Here is a 23,055-nt window from a genome sequence, read left to right on the forward strand (position 1 = left end):
GGTCTTATGCTCAGCCCAGCTCTCAGGACACCTGTGATTGCGCAGAAACTCCTGACCTGACAGCTGGGCTGAATGACTGGCCACCTCTTGTCTGGTCATATCAACTGCCACATTCTGCCTGGGAGACTGAGTTCCTCCTGGCCACAGATCCACCTTTAGGACCTGCCCCATCCCAAAGTTCCGAGTCCTCCCAGTATTCCAGGGTCAACCCACATGACTGACAGGCTCCTAAAGCATGAAGGCCCTTCCTCCAGAGAGCTCAAGGAGGGGCATGATCAGAGTGATGACAAGCAAGGCAGCGATGAGAGTGAGACAGCCACACGAAGATATACCCTAAATTAGTTTCAACCCTCCTGCAGGTCCTTCCATATTTCTTGTCTTGATCAACTGAAAACCCAATATCAATTCAGTTCAATTCTGAAAATAAACACCGAGCCAGACACTGTATAAGTGCGTGGGACCAGTAGTAAATAAAAGACATGGTCTATGCCCTCAAGGAATTTACAGTCTATGGAGAAGACAGATCTTAAATAAGGGTGAAAACATGAAAAACCTCTGTGTGTGTGTGTGTGTGTTAGAACACTACAGGAGCTTGTACAAAAAATAGGAATTAACCTAGTCTTGGGGGTGAGAAAAGACCTCCCTAAGAAAATGGCCCTGAATATGAAACTTACAGCTTCCAATGGTGCTTGGCCAGGCGCATAAACTCTATGGTTTAAAGAGGGTCACAAATTCTTTGCTCCTCCTCCCACTGAAATGTGAAGTCTAATTCTTCTGCCCTTGAATCTGGGCTGGCCTTAGTTTGGCCTATAGCACGTGGCAGAAGTGACATTCTGAGTCTTCTGAGGCTAAGTCACAAGAAGCCTTGAACATCTACCAGACCTTCTAGAATACTTGTTTTGGGGAAGGCAGATGCCAAGTAAGAAGTCCAGCTACCTGAGACCACCATGCTGTGAGGAAGCCCATGCTAGCCTTGTGGAAAAGCAGTGTGAAGAGAGAGACACCCAGTCAGCCCCTGGCTGTTGCAGCTGGCCCAGCAGACCCCAGACATGTGAGCAGAGAAGACTTCTGATGGTTCCAACCCCAGCCATTGTCTAACTGCATGGGAAACCCTGAGTGAGAACCACCCATAGGAGCTCAGTCAGCCCACAGGATTGTGGAAAGTAATAAACTAGTGATTTAAACCTCTGAGTTTTGGGGTGATTTGTTAGGCAGCTATAGATAGCCAGATACTGGGAGTGTTAGAGAGTTCCAGGCAGAGACTGAGCGTGTACAAAGGCCAAGACTCTGTGCCCTTAGACTTTCTTTAGAGAACAAGGCTTTAGAAACATCTTAGACTCAGCTCTGCAGGAGCAGTTGCAGTGCTTGGCCCTCGGGCATAGAACAGACATAGAGGGATTTTTAATCCATCTATGGAGGGACTGCGGAGAGGGATAATTCATACACCTCTTGCGATCGTAGCTAAGTTAGCTTGGGTACAGGTACATTAAATTCCTCCTGGGAAGGGGACCCACCAGGTTTAAAGAGGTTTGAGAGCTCTTTCTAAGAACGAGGGGTAGTGTTTTAGATTTTTAAAATAGTGTTTTCTAAGCCAGCCATAATTATGCTGGAACTAATAAGACACACTCTTGCTGGGTACAAAGTAGATTCTTTAAAAGAAGAATCAAGGGAAGCCATAGCATCTGGGTCAAAAAGTGTGGATTTTCCACTTATTCTATATTGACTTAGTTCGTAAACGAAAGCGTTTTCCCCCTTGAACTCTGAGCGTCTATAGCGTCGGAATACATTTGATAAGACTAAGTGGGAAGAAAAGAACAAAAATCAAAACTTCAGAGGACGCTGAGAGAACTCTGGGGTCCTCTGGCCTCTCTCTGTGTCCAGGGTGCATTGTGAGTGAGGGGCCCTGGCTGTGCCGGAGCCTGTCCGGGGCTTGGCATGGGAGGTGGGGCCTCCTGGGCATCCCTGGAGCAGAGGAATGAAGACGGGGAAAGCCGACAGGGTCTTGCAGAGGCACAGGCTTTGGCCTGTCCCTCTGACTGTTTAGCCACCTCTGCCTCCAGGTGGCACTCTATCGCCACCATCCTGCTTCTGCCTTGGAGCCAGCCTGGTGACCCCACCAGGCCCTCAGTGTCTCCCAGAGGCTAGGCCTGTCCTGAGTCGTTAGGAAGCTCCTCGTGGTGCTTTGCAGGAGTGAGGGGGTAAGGGGGGGAGGAAAGCGTCCTGCCTCCTCCAGGTGGGGAGCCCCATTGAAGCTTTGCCTGGAGGTTTTCTCCTCTTGAAGTAAAATAATTCCCACCCCACACTCGGGAGCCACTGGAACTGGAAGAGTTAGAAAAGTGTCAGGCCAGTCCAGCATTTGCTGTCCTCTCCCTGCCCCGGCACATTCTGTAACACCTGGGCAAGAGGCTCTCTCGGGAGGCAGGAGGGAATGCCGGCTGCTTGGAGGGATGGCCCCCTTTCTTATTACCTCCTAGGGCCACCTCACCTTCTTTCCAACAGGTCACATTCACCTGGTTCCCAGGGGAGCACCACACACCTGGATGGCGCCTCTACCTCCTCGTAGCTCACACTACTTCAGGGAAGTTGTTAGACAGCGAGTCCATGGTGCTGCCTGGAGGGAGTGTGTTTTGAATGCAAGAAGAGACAAGATGGCCCGTTTCTGCTGCTCAGGCTCCTGGAAGAGAACAGGAAGCACAACCACAGCGAGAGCACCTGGCTGATCCTGCACCACAAGGTGTATGATTCGACCACATTTTTGGAGGAGCATCCTGGTGGGCAAGCAGTCTTACGGGAACAAGCTGGTGGTGATGCTACTGAAAACTTTGAGGATGTCAGGCACTCTGCAGATGCTAGAGAATTGTCCAAAGCATGTGTCATTGGGGAGCTTCATCCAGATGACAGATCAAAGATAACCAAGGCTTCGGAAACTGTTATTACTACTATTGATTCTAATTCCAGCTGGTGGACCAATTGGGCGATCCCAGCCATCTCAGCACAGGTCGTGGCCCTGATGTATCGCCTCTACATGGTACTTTCTCAGAAGCCAATGAAAGAAAAGACTGCTTTGGACCAGGGAGAAAGAGGCCAATGTTAACTACTTCGACTGATAGACAACTTCACTTGAAAAATAACTTTAATATACCTGTTTCCCTTTCCTCTACATTAGAAATAAAGCAAACCAAAAAGAACTGTTCTATTCTTCCTAAAAAAAAAAAAAACAAAAAACAAAAGACAGAGAGGAATCCCTTTTCAGCTCACACCCTGGTCAGGAAGCGACTCCTCTGCAGAGGCGGAGTATGAATCCGGAGCCTTGGGAACAGGTCAGCTGCAGAGCACAGCATCAGAGACAGTCAGAGCCAGGCTGAGCCCCGGGCTGTGCAGCCTGCAGGGGGCGCCAGCAAGGGGGATGCCAAACAGGAAGGCACTTTCCAGAGAGTACTGGAGCGAACCCAGTCTTCTCCACAGTCCCTCCAATAAAACCTCTGGGGCTCCGCTTTGAAGCTGATCCTAGAAATGATGTCTCAGCACAAACTTTGTAGGACAAGCAAAATCTAGAGGTGAGAAAATGCAGATGTCAAGAACTCTGGACCAGCTCAGAGCAGACACAGTCTCTTCTCCACATGTGGTTAACGATGTTCTCCCTTTTGGTGGTGAGAGGAATTGAAAATTAGTATCAGAATCTTTTTCTATTAACTAGAGATAGTTTTATGGAGTTATGCTTAAGTTAACTCTATAATAAAGTGTCTTCTGTCCTCATTCTAGAGCAAGGGCCAGCTAGTCCTCTAATTGTCTTTATGGAACCTCATGCTAATTGAAGCCCTTCTGGGGTTTGTCACAAATATATCTCTGGTTCAAGTGCTCAGAGGAAGAAAACGAGCTGACAGTCACACTTATAGAATGTTGCTCTCAGAAGCCACCTTCCTGTCTGCTTCTCCAGGTGATCCACACGTGTAGTAGGAAGATTTAGAGACAGCCTGTCTCTTCCCAGTTTCCCCCAAAAGCACATCTTGAGACAAGGGTTGATGTGACTGGTTTATTGAGGGATGAGGTCCTGGGAAGCAGGAGTGAGGGGCAAGGGGGCAGACAGGGGAGAGATGTGTTATCCAGCTGGGTACCGCAGAGGGTCACTGGATGCTCACCCCTTGGAACTCTGAAGAATCCTCCGGAGAAAGATTCAGAAGCACCCACCCGAGCAGTGATGGGGGAGCACTGACTCCCCCTGCCATGCTTCACAGGTCAAGGGGCGCCTCACAGGACGTCAGCTCACTGCACTCCCAGTGATACGTGTGTGACATGGTTCCCACAGGTGTCCCACACCTCAGCATCAGAGAGAAGACCTGAGGCAGGTGCGGCGAGGCAAGAAGCTGGCAGTTCACACCTGTGTGGAGCTGGTTGAAACCTGCAGGGACCTGGTTCCCATGGCAGTGGCTGGAAGAGGTGAGGATAACAGGAGCTGAGGTGATGCACAAAAGGCGTCCCTCTCACAGGCATGGGCCCGAGCAACGTAGGGTAACTGGCTGGTGTTCAGACCGTAGGTCTCCATCGAAAGAGCGTTATAAATAAACGGTGGCTGGCTTACCCTGTAGACCCTTCCACAAACTACTTAAGCCCCAATCTGGATGAAGTGCACGGGGAAAAATCACAACATCAAGGCTGTTGCTGTGGAAGACAATAGAAAAACAATCACATCAAGTAAAATAGTATTGGTGAAGTTCATCTTGAATGCTGGTGCGCAAGGAAAGCAGGTTTCCTTGGAGAAACAGAATGAGGTAGCTAGAGACTCAGTGGAGGTTGAAGGCGCTTCTGGGTACTTTCCAGAGCTTTAGAAACGGAGAGCAGCGGAGCATCATCGCGTTTACCTTGCTGCCAACGCCGGCATGTCCCTTTCCTGGGTGCACTTGGATCACCAACACCACTTTGACATCATTTACCCCTAGTTTTGGTTAATATATGCCTCCCAAATGGAAGGGAAAGAGGGTTAGAAAGTGGATAGAGATTTTTCTGGAGAAACTCCAGTGAGTTACAAGAGAATAAGAAGGAGGAAGAAGTTTGAGAGCATATGGATGGGCGTGGGCGGGGGAGAATCTGCACAGAGGAATCAACCAGGTCTATGGAAGTATTGACGGTCTACTGAGAGGCACAGGGACCGTGGTGGGGAGGATGGGGGCAGAGGGGATGCTCATGGCATACACTGACCCTCCTCTCAGAAGGAAACGGAAAGCAGCCAGGAAACCAGCTGCAGGAACTGGTACTAGGCGACAGTGCGGACCCACGAGAGCTTGGTTGCTGCCTGACAGATGGGCCAGCACGGAGTAGGGATGGCTGGCAAGTGCAGTAGTTGTTTGTGTGAATGGAAACGTGTTGGGGTGACGGTGTAGGGCGTTGTGAATCCCAAAGGTTAACTCACATTTTAAAAAATGTTATGCTAATGTCTCCCTGCCGCGGAGAAAAGCTTTGGATGTTCATTCTGTGGAGTCGGAATTTTCTCCCTGAAATGTTCTTACAGGCAAAGATTTATATAAAATGCTCAGAGGAGGCTGTAATACATTTTGATGCATATTTCATAGTTTCAGGTGTACCACTTGATCTCACAAACAGATTTATGAAAACGCAGTATTTATTATGCAATATCCATGTTTTATTAAACGTGATTACACTGCAAGGAAGACTGAGTTGTGGTCACAGCCTCGCCACCGGGGAGGGGACGGAGATGTCCTAGGCCCTGGCTCTGTCGCTGACCGCCCTCCTTGGGTTTATAGCCTCGAGGTCATCAGCCTGGGGGAGGTCCCTGGCTCCTCTGACTCTCCCTTTGCAGGAGAAGAACCGCCCGCACTCTGTCCCCGCCTGGGCAGGCAGAGGGCTGAGCAGAGTATCAATAACACGCTCAGAGACGAAGGCCCCATCTTATCTGAGGTGGAAAGGAGTCGGGCTCATTATCCAGTCTGCCGCCCTCAACTTATCGAGGAACCACACCGTGCGGAATTCATCCTTGGTCCCAGCACTCCCAGCTCCCAGCCAACCTTCTCTCAGAAACCTGAGAAGCGTAGCTTCAAACATGGCCCTTGGGCCAGGAATCCAATTGGCCGGGCTCCCCTCTGATCTCCAGTCTGTGAGCAGGGGTCCCCGCAGCTGCGGTAACTCTAGCCCTGCACAAGGCCGCTTCTTTTCTTTTCCCGGACAAGATTTATACGGCAGAGTGTAGTCTTACCACAGACATTCCCAGGAGAGGCCCTGAACCCCCGCGTGCCCGCAGCCCCTTCAGCTGCCTGCGAGTCAACTTTAAGATGGGGTTTTAGATAAAGTTAGGTTGATACTTAAGGAAAATTGAATTTGCGTGTGATTGAGAAACCACTTTACACAACTAGATGGATTGTGGCAACCCTTATGGGGAGGGAGGCGGGGAGGGGGGAGGAAAGAACCCAACATGCCAGGTGCAGTTTAAGAGGCTTGGTCTCTCCTGAGGCTGTGTGGGGTGGCAGGCTTGGGCTTGGAGTCAGAAACAAACCAGACTTGAGTCCTGGCTACCTCTCTTACTGGCTGTGTGACCTGGGGTAGGTGACTTAACCTCCCTGTGCTCAGTGTCCCTACCTGTAACATGAGGACAATAACCTCATAGTGTTGCTGTGAAATAATGAGTGTTAAGCTTGGTCCCTGGCACAGAGAAAGAGGTCAATAAATGTTGGCTATTACTATGAGGTCATTTATTAATTCATTGACGTCACAGAGCCAATGGCTTTGCTGGTTGTTTGATACAGATCATTACTGACAAGTGGACAGTGTCACATCTGGGAAATGAGTGGGGGAACCAAGAAACAGACCCCGGCTGTGATCAATCGCCACAGAATGCTAGGTCCAAATGGGCTGGGTACCTGACTGCTGAGGATGTGGAGATGGAGGGGGTGTTAAGTGACACGAAATAATAAATTACATTGTGCACAAAGCACCCCCCGCATTGGGGGGCTGGAGACATTTTCCGCAAGGAGGCCATGAATGCCGTGGGTGCAGGCATCCACTTTCTCCACGGCGGACGTGAGAACGTGCTCAGTCTACACTGAATGCCCTTTTCTTTACCTGGCGCTGTCAGTTCCAGACAGCCTGGGCCTTGCCGCTGATCGGAATAGTAATCAGCTTCTCGTGTCTCCCTGTCTTTACAGAGACACTAATAGCCTCCCCAGGAAGGGGCCGTGGGAGTGTCTGCCGAGGACACATAGCTCACCCCACTCGTCCTGTGCTCCTCGTAGGCAGCAGCTGAGATGAAAAGGATTTTTCAACTTGGCTGACAGTTTCATTTAGAAAAACAAAACAGAATAAATACTTGTTTCTATCGGCCAAAGTGGAGTGACATTTGTATTTTTAAACAATTACTCAAAATTACTTTCTATGGAATCTCTATTTTATTTTGTCTTTAAAGTCACCCCAGAAAGATGCCTAACATCTATTGATCTGTAATTGGTACCCCAAGAAATTGTGACAACAGGCCTACACCACACCCGGGGTCTTCTATACTCAGAGAGGTTGCCCTGAGTGACTCCTGTGTGTGCAGACACCCAGAGAAGGGACCCGCGCTGTTGTCAAGATTGGTTCTATTTTAGTTTCCTTGAAATTGGATTCACTCATTCTTCCATTCAGCATATATTTGCTGTGTGCACACCTGGTTGGATTGAGGCCCTGCCCTCAGGGCTTCCATTCCAGGCAAGATTCTGGAAGCTTCCCCTGAGGCTAGTTTGGGCCCTTCTTGCTGCCCAGGCCCTGCTGTTCAGCCTCCCTGTTGACCCTTCACCCCTTGGCAGGTTGGCTGGGAGTGCAACACAGGGAGGGAGGTGAAATGCCAGCGAGGAGTTTGGAGATGGGGGCCCCGGCTCAGTGAAGCTTGGGCCTCCCTGTGGTCCTACAGCCTGCACACCGGGCCTGTCGCCCAGCCCCTGTGAGAACACAGATAATTACTGCAGGGACTTCTGGAGAGGTTTCCACTCCCCAGCTAAATTTACTCCACCAGAGTTTTTCCTCTGCCTGCGTCTGATTGGTGCAGTCATTACGTCAGAGGAAAGGTTATTGTTTTAATCAAAAGTGGTAAACAAGAAAAGACACTGTGTATCACAGCTCGCCTCTCTGTCCCAGGGCGAGGGGCTTAGGAAAGAGACGACAAGATGACAAGGCCTGATTGCATGCTGTAGCACCAACCCAGACCTTCCAGGGCCTTCAGAGAACAAACAGAAAACAGGCTTGTCAGGTTTGCCCCAAATAATCTTAAACACAGCATTGAATATCCACATATACAGACTATATCTACGTAGATAGAAAAAATATCTCTGCGCTATTTTCCTTCTAGGATTTGTTATTCTATCCTGCAGGATTCCTCACCATACTGAGTGCTGAGCACAGTAATAAAGGGCAGAGTGTGTTTGTTGAAAGAATAAATGAAATATGCTTGTCCATTTGTGTGGCATTGCACCATGTTCATGCTTCATGGAGCAAATGAGACCCCAGCCTCACCTTTGGTGAGCTTTGTCCTGACTGCCTGTCGGGTGATGGGTGATGGGAAAAAAACCAAAAAGGAATTCGTGCTTATCCTTTCACCCAGCAAAATGCATATCAGATTACAGAAAAATCAGAATGTCTGTAGGTAAAATTACAGTGCAAAGTTTTATAAAGTCATCAAGGCAAATCCTATTTTGTAAAATTGCCACAAAATTGTAAATGTCCTTCTCATGGCCCTGACTGAGAATATATTCTTTAAATAAAGAACAGCTTGGTTTGATTCCATTTGTTTTGGAGCCCATATTTTACAGATTTCTCATTTCACTATGGTATAAAAATTTAAGACCGGTAAGTGAAAAAATTAGATCATTTTGTCAGATGTATAGATTTCCAATTGGCAATCATATAGAGGACTAAAACATTGCTAAATGTAACCAATAGGCATTTAATCTAATTATCTAATATTAGGACTTTCTGTCAGGGTACCAGCTCCCTGGTTTTTTGTGTTTATTTAAAATCTGTCAGTTAAGACACAAATAGCTCCTGCAGATGACACGACACTGCCCACACTGTGTTGATGGTTCTTGGAAGGTTTTTTGAGAAGTGCGGGAAACATCACGGAAGGCGTATGGTCCTATTTTGGGTTGAAAGCATATAACTCTGTCTTTCCTGCATTTTAATGTATAACTTTGTACCTAAGAAGTGTTGTAAACAGTCCAGATTTCTTAGCAGAATTTTGAAAAGGAGCTGTTGTCGTCATACGTCATGCCTGCAGGAACAAAGTACAGTGGTCTCGCCTTATCCGTGGTGGATACGTTCCAAGACCCCAGTGGACGCCTGGAACTGCGGATCGTGCCGAACCCCTTCTGTACCACGTTTATTGCTGAAACTAAGGGGCTAACGGGCAGGTAGTCTGTGGAGCGTGGACCTGCTTGCTAGACAAAGGGATGATTCATGCCCCGGGCAGGACGGAGTGGGATGGCGTGAGATTTCTCGTGCTACTCAGAGCAGTGCACAATTTAAAACTCATGAATTGTTTATTTCTGGAATTTTCCACTTAGTATTTTTGGACCAGATTGGCTGCGGGTAACAGAGAAAGCGAGGAAAGCGAAATTGTGGATAAGGGCAGACTACTGAACCATAAACTGGACGGCTTAAAGAAAGAAACGTATTGTCTCACGGTTCTGGAGACTGTAAGTTCGAGATCTAGGTGTTGGCAGGGTTGCTTCCTTCTCAGGGCTGTGGGGGAAGGACCTTCTCCGGGCCTCTCTCCTTGGCTTGCAGACAGCTGTCTTCATGTTCACATGGTTCTCCTTTTATCTGTGTCTGTGTCCAAATGTCTTCTTTTATAAGGACACTGACCATGTTGGATTAGGGCCCACTGTGTTGTAGTATGACCTCATCTTAGCTAATTGTGTTGGCTGTGACTATTTCTAAATGAGGTCCTATTCTGACGTACTGGGGGTTAGGGCTTTAACACATAAATTTGGGGGGCCACACTTCAGCCCATTACATCTATGAAGTGGTCTGCCCACGTTACATGATTTAAGAGACTGAGAAGGCCCTCCACCCACCGCCCTCCTTCTCTCTGACCCCTCCTGCCCCTTCCCCAGCCCTTCCTCGTGGGTGTCAGAACCACCCTAGAGGCTTGTCCCTTTGCATCTTGAAGATGACTTGTCTTCAGGGATCTCGCCCAGGCTGCAGTCATGCCCAGGAGAGGCAGCCATAGCCATTTTCAGTTAACTCTTCACACAGAGGCTCTCGACCTGGGTGCCATAAACCTTCACCGCCGAATTCTGATCCCTGTGTGAATTTTTATAAAACTGTGCATGCATCCTATCACCCTATCATCTCTCAGAAGGGGTTTGGACTCGTGGGACCATGAGACGTGGTGAGAGCTGGCATAACTTGCAGCGAGGCGGAGGCAGGAGGTCGGGTCAGCTGGCACGCTCCAGCTTCTGAGTGTACAACAGCGGGAGATTGGAGCATGGACGGACAGTCCCACTCACAAAGGGACATGGGGCTGAGACCTGGACGACCACAGATGCTCTTTTAGGCACCAGATAGCCATGTGACAATGTAGGAGCGATTGCTTTGTCATTATTACTGAGGTTTCTCCTTGATTTTTGAGTATCTATTAAGGTTAACCTTCTAATGTATCCAAAAGGGCATCATAAACAGCGATAGACAGCTTTCCAGCTTTCCAACTGGCTCACAAGTGCACAAGAATACTGAGGGTACGGGGAGGGATGGGGATCCCCTGGCAGAGCCAAAGGCAAAAGTCAAAGGCAGCAGTATCCGAGAGAGAGGGGCCAGGCAGACCTGGGTTTGAGCCCTGACCCAGTCTCTCTCTGGCTGGGTGACTTGGGGCCAGTTGCCTGCCCTTTCTGACCAACCCTGACCTCCCCATCCATTCACTGCACATCGTAATGCCTGCCTCGTGGAGTTGTTACGAGGGTCAGGCTGGCACAGAGTGCCTACAAAATACTTTGTAAAAACGGCTTTCATATTGTTGACTACTTCAGCATTGTCCTGGGCCCTGCCTTGGCTGGCAGTCAAAGCTGCTCTTACCGTGAGAATGGGCCTGGAGCTGCTTCCCCCACCCAGGCTCCTGACCTGCTGTTGAGCTCTGCATGCAAAACCAGGACTGCACAGCTTCCTGAGCAGCGGGGAGGCATGGACAGGAAGGGGAAATGAGAGCGGCCGAGGCTGTGCACACCTGGGCTGGATCAATGGCCACGTTGTGGAGCAGGCCCTCCGGGGCGGCCTGGAACGCAGGGCTCCGTAGCTCTGCATCAGTCATCACCTCGTTGGGGCTGGGCTTGTTTTTCAAACTTTTGTTAGTGTGATTTGCACCTATCGTAACTCATCTTTAACTGCCCTCTCTCCCAACTGACCGAGTTCCCTCCACCACTATTTTCTTCTTCCTAATGCGTTTCTCTCTCTCTCTCTTTTTAAAGCTTTCTTCAGTCGAGTGTAGTTGGGGAATCAGAAGGCCTGAGATGAATGAGAGAGAGTGCTGAAGTGGGAAAGGCCACCTAGGTTGTTCTGGGAAAGTCTGTGTTTAGCTAAGGCAGAAGAGGTCCGTCAGCTCTAGGCCCTGGTCCTAGCTGTGAGCAGCACGCACCTGCCATTGCTAGGAGAAATCATTTGCCCAGACTGTACTTACCTGCATGCTGAGCCCACCTCAACTAGATCTTAAAAAGGACAGCTTGCCCAATTGCAAGTTATAGATAAGGAAACTGAGACTTCAAGAGTCTTAAAAATTACTTGTTCAAAGACCCATAACCAATTACAACGCTTGATGTGAGGGTCAAAATAAACCTTGCCACATAGACTTGCCAGATCTTCCCTCGTTTATTCACACAGGAAATTTGTGTCCTAAAGCCTCTATGAGGTATCACTTATATGCCCATATGTTTACAAATGTTGTGAAGAATTCTCGCAAATATTCATTGAATGGAAATGTGTCAGAACTACGCTAACATGGGCTCTACCTTTTTTCTGATTAAATGGTGCAAATTTATGTAAAATTCCAAACTTAGAGGAATGTGTATAATCTCACTTCTAGAAACACACTGCCAAAAATTGGTGCATAATTCTCCATCTTCTTTTTTACACTGATGTTAACCCTATTGTTGCTGCTATTGATTATTTTGTCTACCGACTCATGCCATCAATGCTGCTCTGAGCTTGCATTTTTCACTTTCCATGTCAGTACAAGGTCTAACTTGTTCTTAAGACACGTACAGCATTCCACTGTGTGGGTGTCCCAACACTTATTTAATCTTCTTCTTTAGAGCTCATTTGAGTTACTTCTATGTTTTTAATACTTTTAAGTTTTTAAACAAAGCCACAAGGAACATTCTTGAGTCTCTGAGTACTAATAGAAGGATTTGGGAGGCTTAAATCTTAAAAGTAGAAACACTGAGTCAAAAAGTATGAACCTGAAACATTTCAGTAGATATTGCTAAGTTGCAAGCCAAAAAGTGCACTGATGCCCGCTTGTACAAACAGTGTACCCAAACACCCGTTTATTTCCTACACCCTCTCCAATGCTGAACTTCATCACCCCATTTTTAGTTTTGCCGATCCGATAAATGAAACAATACATCATCGTAGTTTACTTTGCATATCTTGATTCTCTCCTCAGGAAAGCGGGGCAGTGGCTTCCCAGGCCTGAGCTGGTTTTCCCCTCCTGGCCAGTCTCTGCTTCTTGACTCTTTTCTCACCCCCACTCCTTAACATCTACGTAAATGGGAAGTGCCCATGAATTTTTAGTGGGAGCCTCAGCAAAGCCTAACCAGAAAGGCAAATCAGATTCAAATTCACGTCCTTCAGTTCAGAGCAGAGATTGTGACTTTCAGACTAGAGGCACCACCTTATGCTTCTATCGGCCCAGCTAGGGTCAGTAAACCATCTCCAAAGCCCATCACCATGACCAGACCCTTTCCAGCTGCCGTGACACAATAGGAGCAACGGTAAACAGTAAAGGGGATGACAGCACTTAAGGATGGTTCTGTTTTATAGGAAGGAGTCTTTTCCCCAGCCAGTCAGGCAGCCATCTCGACAAGCATTCAGAGGGGGGTGTCCCACAGCAAGTCGAACTTGTAGGGACAAAAGCATGGCCGTGGAGCCTCAGCCCTGCTAGCCTGCTGCCACCTCGGTCCTTTTCAGTCCGCTTCCACCTCTGACCTATAGAACTGCTTATCTCAGCATGGGCATGGGCTGGTTGATTGTTTCCTTTGTCAGCTGTGGGTCTTACCTTCCCAATAAGACTAAAATTCTTGAGGACAGAGACCAATTCTTATCCTCATTCAGCACCCAACGGACCCCAACAAACCTCACTTATGGTGGGTGCTGGTGGTGATAAGAAGGTAAATGAGTTCTGACTCCACTCTGGATGTGAAGGGCTCTGGTGTGCATAGGGGTCCACTCTGTCCAGATTCCCAGCTCAGCTCGACCTGCCCTCCCTCCCACCAGCTCCGATTTAACCTTGCCTAATGAGGCCTGGAAATGAGCCCATTCCAGAACTGGCAAGAAACCTGATTTGCCCAGGTGGCCACAAGACCACCCCCAAAGCCAACTTGGACCTCTGCCCCTGAATGAAACTTCTCATAAAACATGTTATATGTTTCTCCTCTCAGACACATACTCCTGAAAATAACATGTCACCACCCTTGCCAGGGTCACTGCCTGATGGAAGGCAAAACTATGTAGAGTCATGGACTGGGCAACTGTGTCTGACTTTTTTTAAAAAGAAAAATGCTCACATTTGTAGCACTACATGTATTTCTTTAATTTCTGAAGATTAGCTTTCGAGTACCACGTACTTGGCGTGAGCGTAATTAAGCGTACTTTAGCTGGGATTCACACTTGGAAGTGTGAATAACATAACTCATTCAACCCCACTTATAAAAAGAGGAAATATGCACAGCTCATTAGAGGTTCTCAGACATTCTTTCAGAGATTAATGGCCAGATTTTATACCCCATTAAAACCTTTCCAGCTCTCTTTAGGAGCCATTCCTAAAATCAGGACTTTATTAACATTTTTGAACACATTTGCTCTATGACACCTTCTAAGAAAGGAAAAATTCCTTTCTGTAAATTTTCATACGGAAAGAAGAATAGTGTGAACTATAACATGAATGAAAACTTGTCAAGTGTTGTGATCGGTGAGGAGAGATTGTGTTGCAAAGGGCCCAAAAGATGATTGAGGTGTAAGGAAATGGAATGGTCAGACGCACTGAATAATTCAACCTGGGCAAGAAAAAGCCCAATGAATGACTTGGAAAAATAAAGCTCATTGAAGTTCTCTCCATTATAAAATTATTCATGCTAATTTTAGAGAAGAAAATTTAGAAGGAAAGAGGAAGAAAATCATTCATAAACCCATCACCTAAAGATAATATTGTTAACATTGTATTTATTTCCATCCAGTCTTTCCGTGCACACATGATTTTTACCGTGTTGTGATCAGATTAAATGCATGTATAACCGTCGTACCAATGTACCATGATCCAGTTTCCCAAGCCAGTTTGTTTCATAATTATGGATGCTGTTGCTCTCCTCGAACTCTATTCATTTATTTGTTCACCCAACAGATATTTATGGAGTCTCTCATTAAGGGGCAGTTCTCGAGAATACTGGGCGTGAACAAGACAGAAAGGTTTTCGTCTCTCGTAAAATGCATATTCTAGTTGGAGGAGACACAATAAACGAGGAAACAAATGTTAAGAGTGATGGGAAGCCACTGGAAATTTGTGAGCAGGGAGTAACATAATCTGATTTATATTTTCTAAGATGGTTTTCTTCCATGTGGAGAGTGGACTGTAGGGAGAGAAGAGCAGACGCAAGGAGAGTGGGTAGTTATTGCAGTCATCCAGATGAACAAGATGGTGGTTTGAATGAAAGTGGTGGAGGGAGATGGAGAAGAGAGGAATGTTTAGGCAGTTGGGTCCATGGAACTTAATGACCTGCATCATGGATATGTCATGGGTGTGAAGGAAAAAGAGGAATCCAGATTGGCTGCTAGGATTCTGGCTTGAATGACTGGGTGAACAACGGTGCCAATTTCAGAGACAAAAAGACTTGGGAAGAAGTAGGTTTGAAGTAAAATCAAGAGTCCTGCTGTGGGTGGGCAAGGTGACCATTTGATATCCAGGTGGATATTTCAAGTTTGCAGTTTGATGAGTGAGTTTGGGTTCCAGAGCCAGTGTTGTCTAATTGAGAATTATTGACACATGGACAGTATTTAAAGCTGTGAAACTGAATGAGGTTGCTTGGGGAGAGAGTGTGAATGGAGAAGAGAAAGGCCCTACAAGAAGATACCCTAACTTTTAGAAACTGAGTGGAAGAGGAGGAGCCTAATGTCCCATACTCCAACCACGTGCTCCCTGAGCCCCACTGACAGTGTGGGGGATATGAGGATATGTGAAACAGGAGACAGGCTCTCGCATCAAAAAGTTATGCCATTTTTATGAAGGAATACGTTGCAAAACCATTCTAGAGCCTCTCAAAATTGTGAGACCTAAAGCAACATTCTACAATTTTGATTTTAAAAGATGATGAGCTACCCATTGACAATCCAGTATTTAAATCATGTAATAAAACATATTTAAATTATTTTCTAACTCTACGTAATAAAAGCATTTTGTTTTTGAGAGATGCTTTTAAAAGTTGGTGAGCATTTTCACGCAGTAGTTCTATGTGTGTATATATATATATATATATATATATTTTTTTTTTTTTTGAGGAAGATTAGCCCTGAGCTAACTGCTGCCAATCTTCCTCTTTTCACTGAGGAAGACTGGCCCTGAGCTAACATCCATGCCCATCTTCCTCTGGTTTTTTATATGTGGGATGCCTACCACAGCATGGCTTGCCAAACGGTGTCATGTCCGCACCCCGGATGCGAACCTGTGAACCCGGGCCGCCAAAGCGGAGGGTGCGAACTTAACCGCTGCGCCACCAGGCCGGCCCCTCTATGTATATTTTTAAATTTCCTTTGAAACTTCACTTTTGGCCAATGGATTGTTTAGAAGCGTGTTTAAGTTCCAAGCGTTTAGAGATTTTCCTGTTTTCTTTGTCTTATTGAGTTCTAATTTGATTCCATTACGGTCAGAGAACATAATCTATATGATTTCAATGCCTTTGAATTTTTTGAGATTTGTTTTATGGTCCAGGACATGGTAGGTCTTGGTGAATGTCCCATGAGCACCTGGAAAAAAAGGTATCTTCTGCTGTTGTGAAGTGGAGGGGACTATATGTGTCAGTTAGATCCTGTTGGTTGACTGCGTTGTTTACATCTTCTCTATTCTTGCTGATTTTCTTTCTAGAAATTCTATCAGTTGCTGAGAGGAGCGTGTTGAAGTCCGCAACTATACCTGTGGACTTGTCTATCTTTCCTTTCAACTCTTCGTTTTTCTTCCTGGATTTTTAGACTCTGTTATTTGTTGTGTACATACATATTTAGGATCATTATTTTTTCCTAGTAGGTTGCTCCTTTCATTATTATGCAATGTCCTTCTTTGCCTCTGGTGATTTTCTTTGCTCTGAAGTCTACTTTATTGGATATTAATGTAGCTACTTCTGTTTTTGTTTTATTAATGTTTGCAGGTTATATCTTCTTCCATACTTTTGCTTTCAACCTACCTGAGTCATTGAACTTGAAGTGAGTTTCTTGTAAACAGCATATAGTTGAGACTTTTTTATCCACTAAACCAATCCTTCTAATTACTGTATTTAGACTCTTTACATTTAAGGTTATTGATATTTTAGAGCTAAGTCTGCCTTTTCATTATTTGTTTCTTCTTTCTTTCCTGTTTCTCATTTGTTTGTTTCTCTTTTCATGTCTTCCTATAGATGATTTGCACAAATTTTAGGATTCATCTTGATTTGCTTAGAGTGTTTTTGAGTGCCTCTCTTTGAAGAGCCTTTTTGGTGGTTGCTCTGGGTATTACAGTCTACATATGAGGCCTATCGCAGTCATTTTACCACTTCTAGTGGAGTGTGGAATCCTTACTTCCATTGAGGTCTCTTTTCCTTCCTCACATTAGCTTAAATATCAGATGGTGTTATCATTTTTGTTTCCATAATCAAATATAGTTTATGAAACTCATGAGGAAAAGGATAATCTATTGTATACACCCATATATGTTCTCTTTCCATTGATTTTTCTTCCTTCCAGATGCTCCAAGATTTTTTTTATTATTTCCTTCCTGTTTGAAGAAGTTGCTTTAGCCACTCGTTAAAGGTAGGCCTGCTAACCGCAAATTCTTCATGTGTGCACAAATTCTTTATCTGACAGTATGTCTATTTCCCCTTTATTCCTGAAGGATAGTTTTGCCAGGTATAGAATTTGCGGTTGGCAGTTCTTTTCTTTCAGCACTTGAAAATTATGCCACTTCCTTCCAGGTAATGAGCAATCCACTGCCATACAAATTGATGTTCTCTTGTAGGTAATGTGTCCTTTCCCTCTGGCTGCTTTGAAAATTTTTTTCTCTGTCTTTATTTTTCAGAAGTTTAATTATAATATGCCTTGGCATGAATTTCTTTGGATTTTTCCTATTTGGAATTCACTCAGCTTCTTGAATTTGCAGGTTGATGTCCTTTGCCAAATTTGGAATGTTTTTAATCATTATTTCTTTGAATTCTCTTTCAGCCACAGTCTCTTTCTCTCTCCTCTACAATTACATTACAAATGTCGGATCTTTTACCATTGTCACATAGGTCCTTAAAGTTCTATTCCTTTTTTTTTTCCAGTTTATTGTCTCTCTGTTATTCAGATTGGGTAAAAGCAATGAATATTCCCCAAGTTTACTGATTCTGTCCTCTCACATCTCCACTCTACTATTGAGTCCATCAAATTCTTTAAAAAAAAATTTTGGTTATTGGGTATTTCAGTTCTAAAATTTCCCATTGGTTCTTTTTTATTTTTATTATTTTATTATTATTATTTTTTGTGAGGAATATTGTCACTGAGCTAACACCTGTGCCAATCTTGCTCTATTTTATGTGGGATGCCACCACAGCATGGCCTAACAAGCAGTGATAGGTCTGCACCCAGGACCCAAACCTGAAAACCCCGGGCCACTGAAGCGGAGCACGTGAACTTAACCACTATGCCACCAGGCCAGCCCCTACTGGTTCCTTTTTATAACTTCTATTTCTTTGCTGAGTTTTGTAATGTTTTCATTTGTGTCAACAGAATTTGTAATTGATTGTTGAAGTGTTTTTATAACGACTGCTTTAAAATCCTTGTCAGATAATCCCAACATCTGATTCATCTCAGCATCAGTATCAGTGGATTGACTTTTTTCACTCAAGTTGTGATTTTCCTGGTTCTTGGTATGACTGGTGATTTTTTATGGTATCCTGGACATTTTAGCTGTTACATTAGCAGACGATCTTTCTAAGTTTAGCCACCAGACTGCTTATGTGGGATATGGTTACAATGACAGTTTAATTTTCACAGCCTTCATGGTGCTGTCTTGGTCTGCTTGGTTTACCTGGTGCTGCTGAGGCTCCCATGGTCCCTCATGGTGCTGCCACAGTGGCTGAAGGGAATTTCCCTAGCCTGGAGCCTTTGGATGAGGGAAGGGACCATCCAGGCCCTGGAAATAAAGAGTGCTTCCTGAGCAGCCCTGCCTTTGGGGACAGGGCACTTCCTGGGCCAGATGCTTATTGTGGCAGTTTCCCTTTACTGATGCCATTCTGCTACCTAGTGTCTCTGGGTGGGAGAAGGAGTCTCAGCCCTTGGACACAAAGAGGCTTTCTGGGCTCAGGCCCTCCTGTGGCAAGGTCCCCCTTGCCAGTACCGTCCAGTTTCCTGATAGCTCTGGAGGAGAAGGGTCTCAAGCCCGTAAGAAAGGGGAGCACTTCCTCTGGTGACTTTCTGTCTCTTGGCACTGTGCAGGGGACTCCTGTTCCTGTTCTATCCAGGGGAGGAATGAGCTTACCTGGGCCATTGTCTATTTAAGAGTTGGGGGCTGGCAAACATGGGGCCTGCGTCACTTTCTTCTAGTGGGTGGAGGGTTGTAAAAAACAACACAGGCTTGCCGCCTTCTTGTTCCTCCCGTTCTCAGTCTCTGATCAGTTTATCTCCCTATTTTCACCTTTTAGATCTCTCGTTTGGTGGCCTCTTACATTAAAGAGAAAAGTCTTTGGGACCCAGGGCCAGGCAAAGAGTTTTTGGACTTGACACCAAAAGCACAATCAAATAGTTTATTTGGACCTCATCAAAATGAAAACTTTTGCTCTATGAAAGACCCTGTGAAGAGGCTGAAAAGACAAGCTACAGACCGGGAGAAAATATTTCCAAACCACATATCCAATGAAGCAATAGTATCTCAAAACTGAATACTATCAAGAGAGTGAGAAGACAAGCCACAGAAAAGGAGAAAGTAAAGAACTGTTATCTAAAAATATACAAATAACTCTTAAAACTCAACAATCAGAAAACAAAGAATCCAAATAAAAAATGAGAAAAGACCTGAACCGATATTTACTGAAGAACATATACAGATGGATAGTGAACATATTAAAAGGTGCTCCACATCATATGTCATTAGGGAATTGCAAATTAAAACAATGAGATTAAGGGCCAGCCCAGTGGTATAGTGGCTAAGTTCCCGCACTCCACTTTGGCAGCCTGGGGTTCTTAGGTTCAGATCCCAGGCGTGGACCCAACACCACTCATCAAGTCATGCTGTGGCGGCATCCCACATAAAATAGAGGGAGACTGGCACAGATGTTAGCTCAGGGCCAGTCTTCCTCACACACACACACACACAGAAAACCAAAACGAGATACCACTACACACCTATTAGAAGGGCCAAAATACAAATCATTGACAATAGCAAAAGCTGATGAGGAGAAGGAATAACAGAACTCATTCGTTTTGGTGGGAATGCAAAATGGTACAGCCACCTTGGAAGACAGCTTGAAAAAACTAAACAGACTGTTACCATACATTCCAGCAATCCTGCTTCTTGGTATTTACCCAAATGAATTGGAAACTTATGTCCACACAAAAACCTGCATATGGATACTTATAGCAGCTTTAGTCATAATTGCCTAAACTTGGTAGCAATCAAGACGTCCTTCAGTAGCTAAATGGATAAACTGTGGTACATCCAGACAATGGAATATTATTCAGCGCTAAAAAAGAAATGAGCTATCAAGTCATGAAATAACATGGAGGAAATGTAAATGCATATTGCTAAATGAAAGAAGCCAATATGAAAAGGCTCCATATTATATGATTCAAACTGTATGATATTCTGGGAAAGGTAAAACTATGGATACAGTAAAAAGATCAGTGGTTGCTGGGGGTTAAGAGAGGAGGAAGAATGGATAGGCAGAGCACAGAAGACTTTTCGGGCAGTCAAACTATTCTTATGATACTAAATTGGTGGATGCATGTCATTATACATTTGTTCAAGTACATAGAATGTGCACCACCAAGAGTGAACCCTGATGTAAACATAAGGTAGCCCCCCAATGTAAACTACAGACTCTGGGTGATAATGGTGTGTCAGTGTAGGTTCATGGATTGTAACACATGTACCATTCTGGTGCAGGATGTTGACAGTGGGGGAGGCTGTACTTGTCTGGGGACAGGGGATATATAGGAACTCTGTACTTTGCTCAGTTTTGCTATGAATCTAAAACTGGCTCTGAAAAATAAAATACGATAAAAAAAACTCAATAGTAAAAAAAAAATCAGAAAATGGGTAAAATACATCAACAGATATTTCACCAAAATGCATATAAATGGCAAATAAACACATGAAAATAAGTTCAACATCACTGACCTTCAGGAAAATGCAAATTAAAACTACTACAAATCTATCAGAATGGCTAAAATGAAAAATAATGACAACAACAAATGCTGGTGAGGATGTAGAGAAACTGGATCACTTATACATTATTGGTGGGAATGCAAAATGGTCCAGCCATTCTGGAAAATAGTTTGGCAGTTTCTCATCAAACTAAATATGCAATTACCATATGACCCAGCAATTGCACTCTTGGGCATTTATCCCAGAGAAATGAAAACTTATATTCACAGAAAAACCTTTACATGAAGCTTTGTAGCAGCTTTCTTTGTAATAGCCAAGAAGTGGAAATAACTCAAATGTCCTCCAGTGGGTGAATGGTTAAACAAGCTGTGGTGCATCTGTGCCATGGAACACTACTCAGCAGTGAACAAGAACCAAGCATCAAGACATGCAACTGCTGGATCCTTCCACTCCTTGGGTGGATCTAGAGGGAATTATGCTGAGTGAAAAAAAAGCCAATCCAAAAGGTTAAACACTACATAATTCCATTTATATGATTCTGCTGAAATGAAAAAATTATAGAAATGGAACACATTAGTGGTTGCTAGAGGTTAGGGCCAGACAGCGGTCAGGGAAAGGCAGTGGGTGTGTCTGAAGAAGAGCAACAGGGAGAACCTTATGGTGAGGGAATTGTTCTGTATCTTGACTGCAGTGGTGGAAACACAAACCTACATGTCATAAAATTGCACAGAACTCACACACACACACAAGTACAAGTAAAATGGGTGCAATGTGAATAAGACCAGTGGATTGTATGAACATCAATACCCTGGTGGCGGTATTGTACTACAGTATTGCAAAATTTTACCTGTGGAGGAACTTGGTAAAGGCATCTCTCTGTGTTGCTCTGAAGGTGAATCTATAACTATTTCAAAATTTTACAGTTGTTTTTAAAAAAGTGAGCCATTCACTTCTTTGGGCGAACTGAGCTGGGCTTTGTGTGTGCAAGTGCACAGGTGTGCAACTGAGAACAAAGCCTCACGTTTAGTATTTATGATTCTGGGATTCCATGTGGCTACCTGGCAACTCTGCAATCCCCCTCAACTCCTCCTGGATCCTGAGTGGGAGGAAATGAGAACACTCTTTGTGAACCCCTCTTTGTCACTTCTTCTTCTAAATACCACTGATCCCAGCATGCCACACACACGGCTAGCGGTATCGATCCTAAAAAGAACTTGTTCCAGGTGAGGCTCTCCCTCTAGGTAATGGTTTTCTGTTGGTGGTGGTGGTTGTTTGCATTAATGAGAAAAATGGATGCATTGTGGTAAAAAAAATCAAATAGTTTATAGATTTCAATATTCATTTATAGATGTGAAATATTATCACTTATTCAAATGCTAATAATTCTTTACAGTTTGAAAATTAAACATAAACCTCTCACCTGATCAACTTAAATGATTCGGTGTCGTACTGATGGAGGGTAGCAGCGGGGAAGGCAGAGCGGAGTCCTCACTGTTTATTTGTAACCAACAGGAGCTCCGCCCAAGTGTTATCTGAAGAGAAACTTAATTAAACCTTTGGAAACACAAGTACAAAACATCAAGTCAGCAATTTTGTGCAGAAGTCAAAATTCTCCAGGTTTCTAAAGGAACTTTGTGGACACCTTTCACTCCTTGTGTGGATAACCTGCTGTCTTCCCCAGGGCTGACACTTTAAATTTAGTATCATATTATGTCATAGACATCTCTCCAAGTCAAAAAACCCTTAATAAACATAATTTTAGTGGCTTTTAATGCTCAATAGAGTAGATGTATCATCATCTTCTTAGCCATGAGACGTGTAGATTACCTGCTTGATGCATGTGTCTCTATGATATTTATTATATTCTTATGTGATATTCCCAGCAGAATTACCAGATGAAAAAGAATGAACATCTTGATGTAATATGATGCATTTTTGTCCAAATTTTTCTTCCAAAGGTGTTGTATAAACTTACGCTCCCTAGAACAGAGTTCACCACTGGAAAGCCTTCCTGGAACCTGGCGGTGTACATTTAAAGAGACCGTGCTCATTTAGTAGTGGGAGAATGGTATCCTGTAGTTCTTTTAAATTGCTTTTCCTTGGTTGCTAGGTGGGTAGTACTTTTCCCCTGTGTATCTGTTCACAATTTGAAGTCCTGTTTGAAAATTGTCTGTGTCCTTTGAGTACTAACTATGAGTGATTCCATCGATTTTACTGACTACACAAAATTCCATTGAGAAGTGAAGCTATAATTTGTTTAATCATTATTC

Source organism: Equus caballus, chromosome 15 (assembly GCF_041296265.1).
Source record: "Equus caballus isolate H_3958 breed thoroughbred chromosome 15, TB-T2T, whole genome shotgun sequence".
NCBI classification, from domain to species: domain Eukaryota; kingdom Metazoa; phylum Chordata; class Mammalia; order Perissodactyla; family Equidae; genus Equus; species Equus caballus.